At 40.1% G+C, this 16,754-nt stretch overlaps 1 protein-coding gene across 1 annotated transcript in view; it reads left to right on the top strand.

Annotated features, from left to right (window-relative positions):
- Positions 1-313: 313 nt before the first annotated feature.
- The window catches only part of LOC128983457 (caspase-1-like), a 106,615-nt gene continuing 90,174 nt past the window's right edge, over positions 314-16,754 (top strand). Inside the window, exon 1 of the mRNA XM_054402754.1 lies at positions 314-526. The gene's annotated coding sequence lies outside the window, so the exon portion shown is untranslated. The remainder of the gene's footprint in view (positions 527-16,754) is intronic.

Genomic DNA, 16,754 nt, shown 5'->3' with positions numbered 1-16,754 from the left:
GCATGAACACCTATTATTTGTATTATTTCATTTTTGCAATAGCTATGCAACATAATATTATACGTTTTTAATTGGAGAAATATAACTTCATCCTGCAAGGACAAAGGCTTAAGGTAACTAAATTTAATAATTAAATATTCAAGTTCTTGTCACTGGGAAAATACATAAAATACTGTACCGTTTGATGCTTCTAATATATTTAAAAACCTTCAATGTTGGTGTCCCTGACAAGTGACGCTATTCTGCTTTTCACCCGCCTTATTTTTCCTGTCTTGTCCAGAATTGTTTGTCAACAATAAATTGTTAGTGTTTGGTACTGGGTACTTCTAATCTTGATTTCAATCTTTCCATTTATTTAGAGTTGCAGTAGGGATAATAAAACTTTCAATAATTTGTAAACTCATTATTATAATATTTTATTTAGCGTTTCATTTATCTTATTGGAAGATCGTCAGCGTTCAACTGTGGCTTTGGTTATGTCCACCATACCTGATTTGGTGTTTCATCAAGATTTGAACTGATTAAGGTATGTTAAATCAACCTATTTCTTGTAGATTTACTGAATGTGTAAATTGGGTGGATCTGAATTCATGCTTAGATTACCTGTGTTGATTTTGTTGTGTAAATAACTATCAATGAGAACAGTCTTTATCCTCAAGGAGACTTCTGATGCTATGTGACAATAATTTTGGAGCCCTGGATGAATAGGCCTAGCAAATTGACAGCAAACTGGATAAGCCAATTTACTTATTTCCTCGTTACAATCATCCTGCAATATATTAATAATGTGTTTTTTATAACATTTGTTGTTTGAAAGGATATAGGTACCGGTATTGGTATTGAAATATGGGTATTGATATGACTAATTTAACTTATCAATAAAATTACTTATGAAGTTAAATAGGGTCCTATATTTTCACCTATTAAAAATGTATTTTTATTATCTATAGTCCATGAGGTTGGCGAAGGACTCTGAGGGGTTAACGTCCCTTCCACCAACGCACGTAGCCTACACTCGCCAGCAGGGTCTTACCTACCCCACATCGCGTGACCCATATGTGTGTGTAAGGGCTGTAAGGGGAGTCCTTCACCTGCCTCATGGACTGTAGTTACAGTTTTTATGTAGGCCTATGCAAAATCTGAATAAGTATAGGCCTATGCAATCAGGTTTAGTCGGAAAGAGTCCTAGTTGTGTAAAAAAAAATAAAAGAATATGAATTTAAGGTCCATACAGTGGTTCAAACAAATAAAACCACATGACATGTAAACAAAAACTTAGTAAGTTACCAGATTTAAAATAGGTAAGATACCGGTAGCCTAACTCGTGAAACTGCTCTAACCCAACCTAACATTTCGTACCCGACTAGATGTCCCTAGAGTTAGGCTGTCAAGGACCCAGAGTAATGGAGCCATAAATATATAATAAGTTGCATAACTCCATCCTGCACCTTGAAAAAAGGAAACTCCTTAAGATGGTTACAGCGTATCTCAAAGACAAAGCCTACTACTCGCTGAAGACCCTCTATTATGCCAAGGCTGAAGTATGCCTGTCCACAGCCTCAGTTTTAATTATATGGGAATTGTATGTTATATAACTTATGTGTAAATAAGTGATTTTATGTTTTTATTGCCATCAATTAATCATCAATCAATTATCAATTATATTTAAGATGGGGACGCCACTATGTGCGTATTTTAACCCAAATATGAGTGAATGGTGAGTGTAGGATGAGTGGCGCGATCTTGTAGTCTTGTAGTCTTGTATGTCTTGACGACTTGATGCATAGTGACATATATCATTTTACAATATATATGTATAAAATATGCAAACAGATGGCATTTACAATGATTGAGGATTAGGCATGCAAGGTAGACTAAATAATGTGAAGTGAGAAATGGATTAAGGGAAGTCAAAGTCAAATTTTTTCAATTTTTACTTCTTATGTTCTTTTTATAGCACAGAATTTCTTCTTAAAATTGGTATAGGCCTACTTACATTTTTGATTACTAACCTAGAAATGTATAAAAAATTTATTTTCCATAACATTGCAGTGACGTTTTAAAGGTAAAACTAGTAGACCCTTGGAGGCTTGTCTTGCCGATTACCGCAACTTTACTTTTTTTTTATTAAATGTCATTTTTTTCAGGACTGGTAATACATACCGCTGTGAAATTTTTACCATGTAGTCTTGGTGACTTAATCTAAACACAGACATAAGGAATTCATCATATCTTTAGTAGAAGCATGTAAAAAGAATAATAAATTTTATTTTTGAAACAAATTATTTTAAATGTATAAAAACCCATAAAATAGTTATTTTTAATTTTAAATGAAAAATCTTGTGTCTGTCACAAGTTAATTAGTTCATATAAAAGTATACCCAGTTTCACTATCCTACCTGTTCTAACTCCTGAGAAAAGTGACATTTAGTTAACATTACTAAAGATAGGACCTCGGACTCCCCTTAATGGTAGGATCCTATTCAACACCCCAATGTGTACGTATTATTCTTATTGGAAATTTGTGAGGATTTTAAAAACATGACCATACATGTTTTTAAAACATTTTACCGGTAACAATGTCATTTTTACATAGTAGCCTAATAGGCCTACAGATAAGTTTTTTCATAAAAATTACCAATATTTTGTTATTTAAAAAATCTGATTATCTTTTATTCTCTTACCTTTTTGAGTTGGGAACCTCAAATAGGCATCGTTAAATCACCATTATCATAGTTTTATTTAACACTTATGACCGAACACCCAGTATAGATGTAGGACAAATTAGGCTAGGCTATACCGTTCTAAATAAGTTATGCTAGCTTCTTGAGCTTGAGACTAGATTGTTTGATTACTGTGTGTGTCCTAGCTGTCGCCGTTGTTGTTGTTTTTAGCGAATTTCCCATATAGGGAATAAGCTATTACCGTAGTACACATGGTAAGACCTGGACCCGGGACCGATTTTTTTTTTGTTTTGAGGTCCCTAGAGGCCAAAAACACCATCCTTTCAAATTCATATATATATATATATTTATATATGTGTCCGTTAGCGCGATAACTCAAGCAAAAAACGATCCGATTTTGATTAAATTTGGTACAAACGTGTAAACCTACGTTTATTCGAACGAGTTCGCGAACCAGCATGATCGGACCATGGGAACGGGGGTTTATGGGGGGTTTTATGGGGTAAAAATGGGTTTTTCCCACTTTTGACTCAAAAAACATAAAATTTTGCAATTTCTTTCCAAACTATTTTGTAGAGCTTAATAAAACAAATAATTTAGTATATTGAAATGTTATAATGCACCTAATGGTTACGGAGAAAATTTCAAAAAATTTTAAATTTAAAATTCCCATTATTCTTATGGAGAATAAGTATACTGTTGTAGTTTGCTTGTTTATTAACATTTTTTGCCCAAATTTGGAAAATGTTTTTATTTCTTACTAACTATTAACATTTTACATAGAAAAAACACTTTTACCCTTCCTGTTGCAGCAAACCTAAGTATGTGTTAAACTGATTCTATTTAAATAGGGTATAAATGTGATATTTTTAAGTAGACATTTTAGTGTAAATCCAATCAGGCAAATGGAAATTCGCTTAGTCTGCAGGTTTGCTGCGGCGGGGGTATTTTTTACCAAGAATAAATCGTAGGAAAATCAATATGTTAATTACCTACTTAATTACCACTGCGTCGCCGATAACCAGATGATCTGGATAGGTTGTGTCAATTCATGTCTAGGCTATCTTGGATTGTGGATGGCTCCTCTCCAAGGTTCCCTCATAAATTTTTTTTTTTTCTACGTCAAATAGGGGGTCCACCAGGAGTCTCTCCCTTACCAATCTTTTAAACTGGACATTGTTCGCCTGCTTTACTTCAATTGGGAGTCTATTGAAAAGTCTCACTGCCACTGTTATGTAATAATGGACAAAATAATGGGTTAAAATGTAATAATAATAGATCGTATCAACAATAAATGTAGTTTTACCAAATTATCTTAAAATAATGTAGATGGAAGAGAACGCTCGATTTTGATTTTAAAATATTTCCTCCTAGGCCTAATGATAACGTCATAGTAAAAGTATATTTATTTCAAATATTCGATATTGTAAACTACTAACTTGTAAACACTATTTAGACTATAAATGAGAACTGGATGAGGGAATATCCGGTGTCCCAAGCTCAGTTCCAACACCTGTTTAGTGACAAAGAGAGGTGCCTGAAATGCCTAATCACCGTAAATAGAGTACAAAAGATGACTACAGCACACCTGGGGCCGTCACTTCACGGGCTAACGCGATTTATCTAAAACATAGTGATTTGTTTGATTGTTATCAGAAACGCTCAAGCGTGGCTCGTTGCCTTTAATAATTTTAATTACTTTATTCTGAAATGGCGACTATACGAATGTAGGTCAGTTATTTTTAAGCCAAATAGGCACAGCTGTCAATTAATAGCCCATACAGCCAATATCAACTAAGGGACCTTCTTCTTATTTGAGTTTTTGTGGGATTTGGATCTCTTCTGACGGTCTGATTAAAGATTACCTATGTTTTCTGTATAAACGTTCCATATTTATCATAGAACCAACTTTTTTAGTTGAAACAGCCGACTAAATTCTTTAATTCCCTTTAAATATGGATACTCATAAGGTTTAAAACATGGGGAATTGGGGGCGGAGCCCGAAAGGATTTTTGAGATAAGAACATGCCTATATGTTAATTGGGAATGTAAGCTATCATCATGCCAAATTTCAGCCCAATCCGCCCAGTGGTTTATGCGTGATTGAACTTCAAACAAACAAACAAACAAACAAACACACAAACTTTCACATTATTTATAATATTAGTAAGATGTTATCCGCCCATTGGCCGTATCGTGTTATATGTTTAGAACTGATTAAAGACTACCTATGTTTTTGGTATAAACGTTCCATATTTATCATGGTTAAATTTACACTCTATACAGTACTGTAACTAGGTTTTTCGTGTTTGGGCGTTATATCAGCTTATGTTATCCGCCCATTGGCCGTATCGTGTTATATGTTTAGAACTGATTAAAGACTACCTATGTTTTTGGTATAAACGTTCCATATTTATCATAGTTAAATTTACACTCTATACAGTACTGTAACTAGGTTTTTCGTGTTTGGGCGTTATATCAGCTTATGTTATCCGCCCATTGGCCGTATCGTGTTATATGTTTAGAACTATCAGAGGCTGGAACGGTCCTGTCTTATTTTAGTTTTAGTGGGACATAAGGCGAGATAGTGACGTAGGGGTGAGGGAGGCCCAGCGCCCAGACGAGATTAGGGCGTAAACAAACGCGTCCACCTGCTCGGCTCCCCTCTACAGCCTACAGAGCCACCTGCTGACCTTGCTAACTACTATACACTTACTACAGCACCGTCACGGAGTTAATGTCAAGCGAGAGTTTAGTTTTCTTAGTTGCAGGACGCTTAAAGTAAAGAGTAAATGCAATTTTTAGTCAACGAAACCTCCAAGATCGCCATTTGACACATTTCCTTTGTGAGTATACGGCAACATATCTAAATCTACTAGCCGACTAGAACCAATGACAATATGAAGTGTTATCCTGGATATCAAGTCCGAGAGTGTAAAGTTCCTATGTGTGTCGTCACTATCGGAAGCCGAGTTGATGTAGGCTATGAGCTATCGTCAAATCTCCGCTACAAAACGGTCTTCCCTTTGCTAAATTTTTCAAACTAATTTCAACTCCATCAATTGATTATAAAATACTCTTTCAACTCACCCACAAAAAATGGATAGGAATCAGTTTTTGTATTTTATTTCTCTACAATTTAAGTTTATCGTGTGTAGGGTTCGCGGTAAACTCTGCTGCAAACGTGAACGTGGTGTAAAATGGTAGCGCCCTCGAAAGAATGCCTTTTCATTAATAATAAGTGAATGATTTTATGGAATGGAGTTTTATGGAGTTAATTTTCACAAATTAGTGGAGTGCTACCGTAGTTTTGTAACTTTTCAAGCTGGCTTCAGAACACTGTCATCGTTGTGTAGTGTGTAGGTGGCTCTAGTAGTGATGTGATTGATGATGGTCGCGCTGCCATCGTTGTGTAGTGTGTAGGTGGCTCTAGTAGTGATGTGATTGATGATGATCGCGACCCTACCTGTCTTATCTCAGTATAAACACTCTAACATCTGGCCTTACCCTTCCTCTACCATCACCATGCTCGCTACGTCAGCCCATCTACCTGTACAGAACACTGCCATCGTTGTGTAGTGTGTAGGTGGCTCTAGTAGTGATGTGATTGATGATGGTGGCGACCCTACCTGTCTTATCTCAGTATAAACACTCTAACATCTGACCTTCCCCTTGCTCTACCATCACCATGCCCGCTACGTCAGCCCAGCTACCTGTACAGAACACTGCCATCGTTGTGTAGTGTGTAGGTGGCTCTAGTAGTGATGTGATTGATGATGGTGGCGACCCTACCTGTCTTATCTCAGTATAAACACTCTAACATCTGGCCTTCCCCTTCCTCTACCATCACCATGCCCGCTACGTCAGCCCAGCTACCTATACAGAACACTGCCATCGTTGTGTAGTGTGTAGGTGGCTCTAGTAGTGATGTGATTGATGATGGTGGCGACCCTACCTGTCTTATCTCAGTATAAACACTCTAACATCTGGCCTTCCCCTTCCTCTACCATCACCATGCCCGCTACGTCAGCCCAGCTACCTGTACAGAACACTGCCATCGTTGTGTAGTGTGTAGGTGGCTCTAGTAGTGATGTGATTGATGATGGTGGCGACCCTACCTGTCTTATCTCAGTATAAACACTCTAACATCTGGCCTTCCCCTTCCTCTACCATCACCATGCTCGCTACGTCAGCCCAGCTACCTGTACAGAACACTGCCATCGTTGTGTAGTGTGTAGGTGGCTCTAGTAGTGATGTGATTGATGATGGTCGCGACCCTACCTGTCTTATCTCAGTATAAACACTCTAACATCTGGCCTTACCCTTCCTCTACCATCACCATGCTCGCTACGTCAGCCCAGCTACCTGTACAGAACACTGCCATCGTTGTGTAGTGTGTAGGTGGCTCTAGTAGTGATGTGATTGATGATGGTGGCGACCCTACCTGTCTTATCTCAGTATAAACACTCTAACATCTGGCCTTCCCCTTCCTCTACCATCACCATGCCCGCTACGTCAGCCCAGCTACCTATACAGAACACTGCCATCGTTGTGTAGTGTGTAGGTGGCTCTAGTAGTGATGTGATTGATGATGGTCGCGACCCTACCTGTCTTATCTCAGTATAAACACTCTAACATCTGGCCTTACCCTTCCTCTACCATCACCATGCCCGCTACGTCAGCCCAGCTACCTATACAGAACACTGCCATCGTTGTGTAGTGTGTAGGTGGCTCTAGTAGTGATGTGATTGATGATGGTCGCGACCCTACCTGTCTTATCTCAGTATAAACACTCTAACATCTGGCCTTCCCCTTCCTCTACCATCACCATGCTCGCTACGTCAGCCCAGCTACCTATACAGAACACTGCCATCGTTGTGTAGTGTGTAGGTGGCTCTAGTAGTGATGTGATTGATGATGGTCGCGACCCTACCTGTCTTATCTCAGTATAAACACTCTAACATCTGGCCTTCCCCTTCCTCTACCATCACCATGCCCGCTACGTCAGCCCAGCTACCTGTACAGAACACTGCCATCGTTGTGTAGTGTGTAGGTGGCTCTAGTAGTGATGTGATTGATGATGGTCGCGACCCTACCTGTCTTATCTCAGTATAAACACTCTAACATCTGGCCTTACCCTTCCTCTACCATCACCATGCTCGCTACGTCAGCCCAGCTACCTGTACAGAACACTGCCATCGTTGTGTAGTGTGTAGGTGGCTCTAGTAGTGATGCGATTGATGATGGTCGCGACCCTACCTGTCTTATCTCAGTATAAACACTCTAACATCTGGCCTTCCCCTTCCTCTACCATCACCATGCTCGCTACGTCAGCCCAGCTACCTGTACAGAACACTGCCATCGTTGTGTAGTGTGTAGGTGGCTCTAGTAGTGATGTGATTGATGATGGTCGCGACCCTACCTGTCTTATCTCAGTATAAACACTCTAACATCTGGCCTTACCCTTCCTCTACCATCACCATGCTCGCTACGTCAGCCCAGCTACCTGTACAGAACACTGCCATCGTTGTGTAGTGTGTAGGTGGCTCTAGTAGTGATGCGATTGATGATGGTGGCGACCCTACCTGTCTTATCTCAGTATAAACACTCTAACATCTGGCCTTCCCCTTCCTCTACCATCACCATGCTCGCTACGTCAGCCCAGCTACCTGTACAAAACACTGCCATCGTTGTGTAGTGTGTAGGTGGCTCTAGTAGTGATGTGATTGATGATGGTCGCGACCCTACCTGTCTTATCTCAGTATAAACACTCTAACATCTGGCCTTCCCCTTCCTCTACCATCACCATGCTCGCTACGTCAGCCCAGCTACCTGTACAGAACACTGCCATCGTTGTGTAGTGTGTAGGTGGCTCTAGTAGTGATGTGATTGATGATGGTCGCGACCCTACCTGTCTTATCTCAGTATAAACACTCTAACATCTGGCCTTACCCTTCCTCTATCATCACCATGCTCGCTACGTCAGCCCAGCTACCTGTACAGAACACTGCCATCGTTGTGTAGTGTGTAGGTGGCTCTAGTAGTGATGTGATTGATGATGGTCGCGACCCTACCTGTCTTATCTCAGTATAAACACTCTAACATCTGGCCTTACCCTTCCTCTACCATCACCATGCTCGCTACGTCAGCCCAGCTACCTGTACAGAACACTGCCATCGTTGTGTAGTGTGTAGGTGGCTCTAGTAGTGATGTGATTGATGATGGTCGCGACCCTACCTGTCTTATCTCAGTATAAACACTCTAACATCTGGCCTTCCCCTTCCTCTACCATCACCATGCTCGCTACGTCAGCCCAGCTACCTGTACAGAACACTGCCATCGTTGTGTAGTGTGTAGGTGGCTCTAGTAGTGATGCGATTGATGATGGTCGCGACCCTACCTGTCTTATCTCAGTATAAACACTCTAACATCTGGCCTTCCCCTTCCTCTACCATCACCATGCTCGCTACGTCAGCCCAGCTACCTGAACACTGCCATCGTTGTGTAGTGTGTAGGTAGCTCTAGTAGTGATGCGATTGATGATGGTCGCGACCCTACCTGTCTTATCTCAGTATAAACACTCTAACATCTGGCCTTCCCCTTCCTCTACCATCACCATGCTCGCTACGTCAGCCCAGCTACCTGTACAGAACACTGCTATCGTTGTGTAGTGTGTAGGTGGCTCTAGTAGTGATGTGATTGATGATGGTCGCGACCCTACCTGTCTTATCTCAGTATAAACACTCTAACATCTGGCCTTACCCTTCCCCTATCATCACCATGCTCGCTACGTCAGCCCAGCTACCTGTACAGAACACTGCCATCGTTGTGTAGTGTGTAGGTGGCTCTAGTAGTGATGTGATTGATGATGGTCGCGACCCTACCTGTCTTATCTCAGTATAAACACTCTAACATCTGGCCTTCCCCTTCCTCTACCATCACCATGCCCGCTACGTCAGCCCAGCTACCTATACAGAACACTGCCATCGTTGTGTAGTGTGTAGGTGGCTCTAGTAGTGATGTGATTGATGATGGTCGCGACCCTACCTGTCTTATCTCAGTATTATCACTCTAACATCTGGCCGTCCCCTTCCTCTACCATCACCATGCCCGCTACGTCAGCCCAGCTACCTATACAGAACACTGCCATCGTTGTGTAGTGTGTAGGTGGCTCTAGTAGTGATGTGATTGATGATGGTCGCGACCCTACCTGTCTTATCTCAGTATAAACACTCTAACATCTGGCCTTCCCCTTCCTCTACCATCACCATGCTCGCTACGTCAGCCCAGCTACCTGTACAGAACACTGCCATCGTTGTGTAGTGTGTAGGTGGCTCTAGTAGTGATGTGATTGATGATGGTGGCGACCCTACCTGTCTTATCTCAGTATAAACACTCTAACATCTGGCCTTACCCTTCCTCTACCATCACCATGCTCGCTACGTCAGCCCAGCTACCTGTACAGAACACTGCCATCGTTGTGTAGTGTGTAGGTGGCTCTAGTAGTGATGTGATTGATGATGGTGGCGACCCTACCTGTCTTATCTCAGTATAAACACTCTAACATCTGGCCTTACCCTTCCTCTACCATCACCATGCTCGCTACGTCAGCCCAGCTACCTGTACAGAACACTGCCATCGTTGTGTAGTGTGTAGGTGGCTCTAGTAGTGATGTGATTGATGATGGTGGCGACCCTACCTGTCTTATCTCAGTATAAACACTCTAACATCTGGCCTTACCCTTCCTCTATCATCACCATGCTCGCTACGTCAGCCCAGCTACCTGTACAGAACACTGCCATCGTTGTGTAGTGTGTAGGTGGCTCTAGTAGTGATGCGATTGATGATGGTCGCGACCCTACCTGTCTTATCTCAGTATAAACACTCTAACATCTGGCCTTCCCCTTCCTCTACCATCACCATGTCAGCCCAGCTACCTGTACAGTACACAGCAATTGTAGCTATCGTACTGTACTCCCTTTGGCTAAACAAAGGTCGTTCTGCGCGCCTACAGTGAGAGACGCAACCCTCACAACACGGCAGTAGCTGAATTGCCTGTGCGCGCCGTCACATCATTCGCTTCGTTTGGAATGTCAATAGTATACTGTAGTATCGTTGCAAATGGCTTTATTTCGCCTGATTTCTGTTTTAAACATGCAAAATATTGGATGCTTTAATAAAACTATATTCACGAAATAATAGACTAAAGCAACAACTCAATTCTAGGCAAACAGTGTACAACAGCCTTTTAACGTACGTTTTAGTCTGTTGTTTGTGTTGACAGTATACTGTATTTTTGTGTTTTATAATTAATGTTATGGTTATGGCTAACTAAAACTACAGTTTTTCTCTTCTTTAGACTTTAAGTTGTGTTTTACTTTTGATAGTTTAGTTTTTTTGTTAGTGATACCAGAAAATTAATAGAGTAAAAAATATGCTACTTCTGAGCACAATTGAGTGTACGATTAATTCTTTAGAGTATGGGGTTTTTATTTAACTTTTTTTTGTTGTTAGTGATACCTGCATATTATTAGAGTAACAAATACTTCTGATCACAATGATTAATTCTTTGGAGTATGGGGTTTTAAAGTTACTCCAAATCCATTGACTTCCATCATAAACATTTATTAGTCTCTAAATTCCCATTTCTTCCAGTGGCTGTGCTGTAGTCTGTACTGCTGGGGGAAACGTTTAATTTAGCTGTCCATCAACGGCAACGCGAGTGCGAGTGAAGGAGTGATTGTACCAGATAAGAACAAGTGGGTAGTGTAGTTGATAGTCCGGGCGTGCGCTGGTAGCTGGTGGGGACCAAAATAAACGACTGTTGTGTGTGTCGGTAGTGCGCACGCACGCACAAGCACATGTCCAGCCTCCGTGCTACGCATCTACACATTCACACTGGCTACTTATTATGCGTGGGCCTGGTCCGAGGAGCCCGGGGTCGTTGTCTCCGACGAGAGAGAGAGAGATACGCGTGCGTCTGGCTCGGGGCCAAGCTGATATACGCACTCTGTCGATCTTTGACCTATTATACTATTCTTATCACTGGCCTGTCCAGCTTTGCAGTTTAAAATATAGCTTTCTCTTCATCACTTCGCTCTATAGACCTACTGTTGGTTGTTAGCGCTTTGTGGAACCTTGCTCCACAAGTGGAAATAAGTAATCAGACAAGTTGAAATTCGCTTAGTCTGTAGGTTTGCTGCCGGGGGTTTTTAATACACCATCGGGTTTATATAGGAATGAGAATAGTAGAATTGAAAACATTTCTATTGCAACTAGGGAGAATTACATAACTTATCTGCACTACCCTCATATCCAAAGGCAAGTTGTTACTCATCGTAATAGGATGGTCAAAGAAGCAACTCAGACTGCTTACATTTATACAGTACTTCAATAGAGGTAGAACTACAAGCAAAGTATAATTGACTTGTATAATTTACACTATCATATTTAAATGACGTTACATTTATCGAGTAATGTAGGTTTGTTGATACGTAGAAGAGTATTTTTATGTTAATAGTATTGGATACATCAGATAAATTTGACAAATTTAATCAACATATACATAAAAAAGCAAACTACAACAATTTTATTTGTCTTTATAAAATAACATAAGAATTTTATACGTGCATTTTTCTCCGTTAACCTGTAATTGCTGCAATGCTTCAATGTTAAAAATTGTTTTTATCTGAAGATCTACACGATTGCTGTATTGAAATATTGGCATAAATCATTTTTGAAAACTTGAACACCAAAACACCCCGTCCCCATAACCCAGTCCTGCTGGTTTGTGAACTCGTTCAAGTTTGTCCAGCTCTTACAGCAATTATGCCAAATTCCATAAAAATTGGAACAAAATTACTCGAGCTATCGGGTTTACGGACACACACACTGTTAAATGTATATACATATACATACATTTTGAACGAATTTGTTTTAGTGTTTTAGAAGGACATTTTAAATGAAAAAGTAATCCGGTCTGGTCTAGGTCTTCTCGTGCCGCCTGCGGTAATAGCTTCTTCCCCATGAGGAAATTCGCAAAATTACAGATTAGCAACTTGTCCCCAGTTTTATCAGTAGAACCTTGATAAGAAGACTCTGGATTGTAAACCTCAATCAGGGAAGCCCGCCCTAACAACAAGTCTTATTTGATAATACCCATGAGAGACTTGTTATCGAGATTATACTGTATTTAGTAAATTCAAAATTGTTGCATCATCCGTGGATTGTTCCAGCACGGGTGTTATCGCCAACACACCCGGCTGACCTCTGTAGAGATATCAGACGAGGACACGTCCACAATTACTTGCGAAATTGATAAACTGAAAATGTATTAATCACACTTTTGTTTATCTTATTAGCGTAATATTGTGTAGGGTCGAAACTAGCTTGTTAGTTGGCTGTAAACGAGATAGTATGGCATAACCTTTAATACAGCGCATGGTCTTCTGAGTGATTAAAACTGTACAGTACTTCGTTCATCCCAGGTAAACAATTAGTCGTCCACCATCTAAACTGATTGTTTATCACTATTGATTTTTCCCGTCGGTTCGTATAAAAGTTGTACAAGTGTAAAGTTTAAACTTTAACGTATACAACTGTAAGTTTTCTGATAATCTTTACTTTTGTCAAATTTATGTAATATTGTATTTTTATTTTGGAATACTTAACGCCGTAGAATAGTTACCATCTTTTCACAGGATCGGTCCGACCCCCGAATGTACAGTATCTAAAATGGTCATTCTGTCAGAACGCATGTTTAATATTATAGCCCAATAACAACATGAATGGAAATATGGTCCAGAATTGAACCATTAACCTTCAGAATAGAAGATGAGCTCTGTTACCATGTCGCTGTCCATGTCCATGTCTGGTCTGGTCCTAGGACAAGACACGTCACGCGTCACACGTCACTCAGTGTCCAGACTCAGGAGTGTGTTGAATATTCATGACCAGCGCTGGACATTGTACCTCTACACGGTCCAAACTACTTATTGTCGCCGTATAATCATCTCACTTTTGTTCCCCTGGTCGCTGGTCTGACAATAGCATCAGGATTGTTGATCGTATAACGCACACTACTTTTGTATGCATTGTCCTTTTCACGTTAAGTCAAATCAACGTCCTGGTTTTATCAAACGTATAATACTAGGATTAATGTTACTATAGTAATAAACTTGACCTAATAATAAAGCGACTATCGCTTAAGTAGTAATGTTTGAAAATCGCTCGCATTATTTTTCCACCATATTATGAATGAATATTGCGCCGTAAGCGTTGGTCTTATCTGATTGTTGGTCCTTCAGGATTGCCATTCTATATGCCCTCAGATGTATGCGTGTGTGTCGTCGAACTACTGAGGAAGTAGTCTACAGTAAAGGCCCACACGAGGACGCAGGAGTCTTATCAGTCAAGGAGACCGCAGCTATGACTAAACACTGATAACAGTGCTCAATCTGTCAAGGGTGCGTCTTCCTTACAAGGTGCCGATTACTGTTAATTAGGTCGGCAAGTTTACAATGTTGTAATCGATACGATATACATAATATGTAACAATTATAGGAAACGGTGTACGGTAACTAACATTTGAGATTTTTTAACTCATGTTATTAGAAATACCCAGGCGTTTAGGGTTTTGAACATTTTTTGTACATGGCATGCAGACTTTGGAGGTTATTTTGTTCAGGTACGGTCCCATGGTCACTCGCGAACTCCGCATCGCTGAACAGATAAGGGTCATTAGTCCTTAGCAGCACTGTCTACACCCATGTCGAGGCACAGCTTTATTCATCAGTATAGGGTGCTGCTGGTAACTATAAGTAGCATACGATAAGTAATAATGATAAGTATTATACGAGAGTGAGCTGGTCTGGTGGTGGAGTGCGAAACTGTTTCACGAGTTCTCGGGTTCAAATCCCACAAACCGCAAATGGGACTTAACTACGGGATGATGTCTAAACCCTTGACATGTATCCAAATGTCAATGCCGAAACCTTCTACTGTCGGGGAAATAAATATGTGCACTCGAGTTTGAACCTAAATATCTCTGAGATGAATTATCCGATTTTGTTGAAACAAAAATTAAATGTAAGCTTGTTTAAATACATTTTACGTGGTAACAATTTAAAAATTTTCCGTTTACCAGAAAAATTTATATAGTTGAAAGATCCTCACAATAGTTTTTATGCTGCTGTTAATTTTTAAAACCTGTGCTAACATCGTTAATAAGACGCTAAACATTTCGTTCAAAATACCATCGTGTTTGTCGTGACACAAGAAATAACACCAATATGATAGATTTATAATGCGAACAAAGGCGTTTTTTAAACAGATTTATATTTGTAAACAAAAATTTCTCCCGCGACTGGCAGCGGGCCGCCTGGTGTGCGTACGATATTTCCCAGCCGGGCGGGAGCGCGGCGAATCTGCGACGTTGCCGATGTGTATCTGGCCAGTGGCCACCACACTGACATTGCATCGGTATTAACTCACGGCAAACAACTGTGTATATCAATATTTAGTTTGAAATTTACATAAATTTACTAACAAAATATTCTAATTAACTAGTCATGAAACAAATACATTATAATAAGTTAACTATGGTGGTATGCAAAATTAATTTTGTATTACAAGCAACAAGCCAACTGTTTTGTGTTGATTGAGCTAGTTAAAAAAATTATAACAGCTAAATGCCAAGTAAATATTTTTCACCAGTATTTATTTTATGGTTTCTTTAATTTGCCACTTTTAAATATACAACTGAGAGTAGAAATCGGAGCGGTCATCACCCTTTCCGGGAAGTGTTGCGTTAAGCTGGAATATCCGATGAGTAATGGAATGTAAACATTAGCTCCCACCTTTCTTGAACTATGGTCGCTATGAGAGATGACTAACCAAGCTAACCAGTTCGTCTTAGATTTTTACACCGGTCGGTAACATCTATTCGAAAATGGCTCCTCGCCGGAATTTTTTCGATAGTGAAATACAGACGATAGTTAGTGCGATTTGTTTCTTTCATGCGGAAAAAGAAAAGTGCGGTGACAAACGTTATCCCGTGTATGATCATGTGGCCAATTGTTTTAACATCGGAACAAGGATAAATGTGGACCAATTTACCGTGGGAGCGATACGAAGGTACTTATATGATTTTTAAGTGCAAAAAATGTTTCCAACGATCGAAAAATTAAGGCAGAAGCTAAATATTGATTTTCAAAGTTGTTTGCCGTGAGTGAATAGGCTACCGATGCAATGTCAGTGTGGTGGCCACTGGCCAGGTACACATCGGCAACGTCGCAGATTCGCCGCGCTCCCGCCCGGCTGGGAAATATCGTACACACACCAGGCGGCCCGCTGCCAGTCGCGGGAGAAATTTTTGTTTACAAATATAAATCTGTTTAAAAAACACCTTTGTTCGCATTATAAATCTATCATATTGGTGTTATTTCTTGTGTCACGACAAACACGATGGTATTTTGAACGAAATGTTTAGCGTCTTATTAACGATGTTAGCACAGGTTTTAAAAATTAACAGCAGCATAAAAACTATTGTGAGTAAAAATTTTAAAATGCATGGAAATGTTAACAATAAACCTACCAATAAGCCATAAAAATTTCAGAAAGATTGGCTCAGTGGTTTGTTTACAATTAATTTTTAAAGTTCAGTGTTAGTGCAGAGTTCCTTAAAAACCGGTACTTTTTAGGATCTTTCAACTATATAAATTTTTCTGGTAAACGGAAAATTTTTAAATTGTTACCACGTAAAATGTATTTAAACAAGCTTACATTTAATTTTTGTTTCAACAAAATCGGATAATTCATCTCAGAGATATTTAGGTTCAAACTCGAGTGCACATATTTATTTCCCCGACAGTAGGTGTAGCCTGAATCCCGGCTGGACATAGGATGTGTTCAGTGTTCGTAACCACAGTAGCAGCCTGTAGCCTGTATCCCCACCTATGATCACGTAGACAGTACGCGTGTTCGCTGCACAAGTCATTTCCCGAGCTTCCTATTTCCCGCGGTTGAACGAACTGTCTAATGACACCCAACCGGTTTTGGCGCTACCTTGCT

The sequence above is a fragment of the Macrosteles quadrilineatus genome, unplaced genomic scaffold (assembly GCF_028750875.1).
Source record: "Macrosteles quadrilineatus isolate MER2022 unplaced genomic scaffold, UCM_ALF_1.0 Scaffold_1__1_contigs__length_201487025, whole genome shotgun sequence".
NCBI classification, from domain to species: Eukaryota; Metazoa; Arthropoda; class Insecta; order Hemiptera; family Cicadellidae; genus Macrosteles; species Macrosteles quadrilineatus.
The sequence above is the reverse complement of the archived record's forward strand: the minus strand, read 5'-3'. Positions and strand labels throughout refer to the sequence as shown.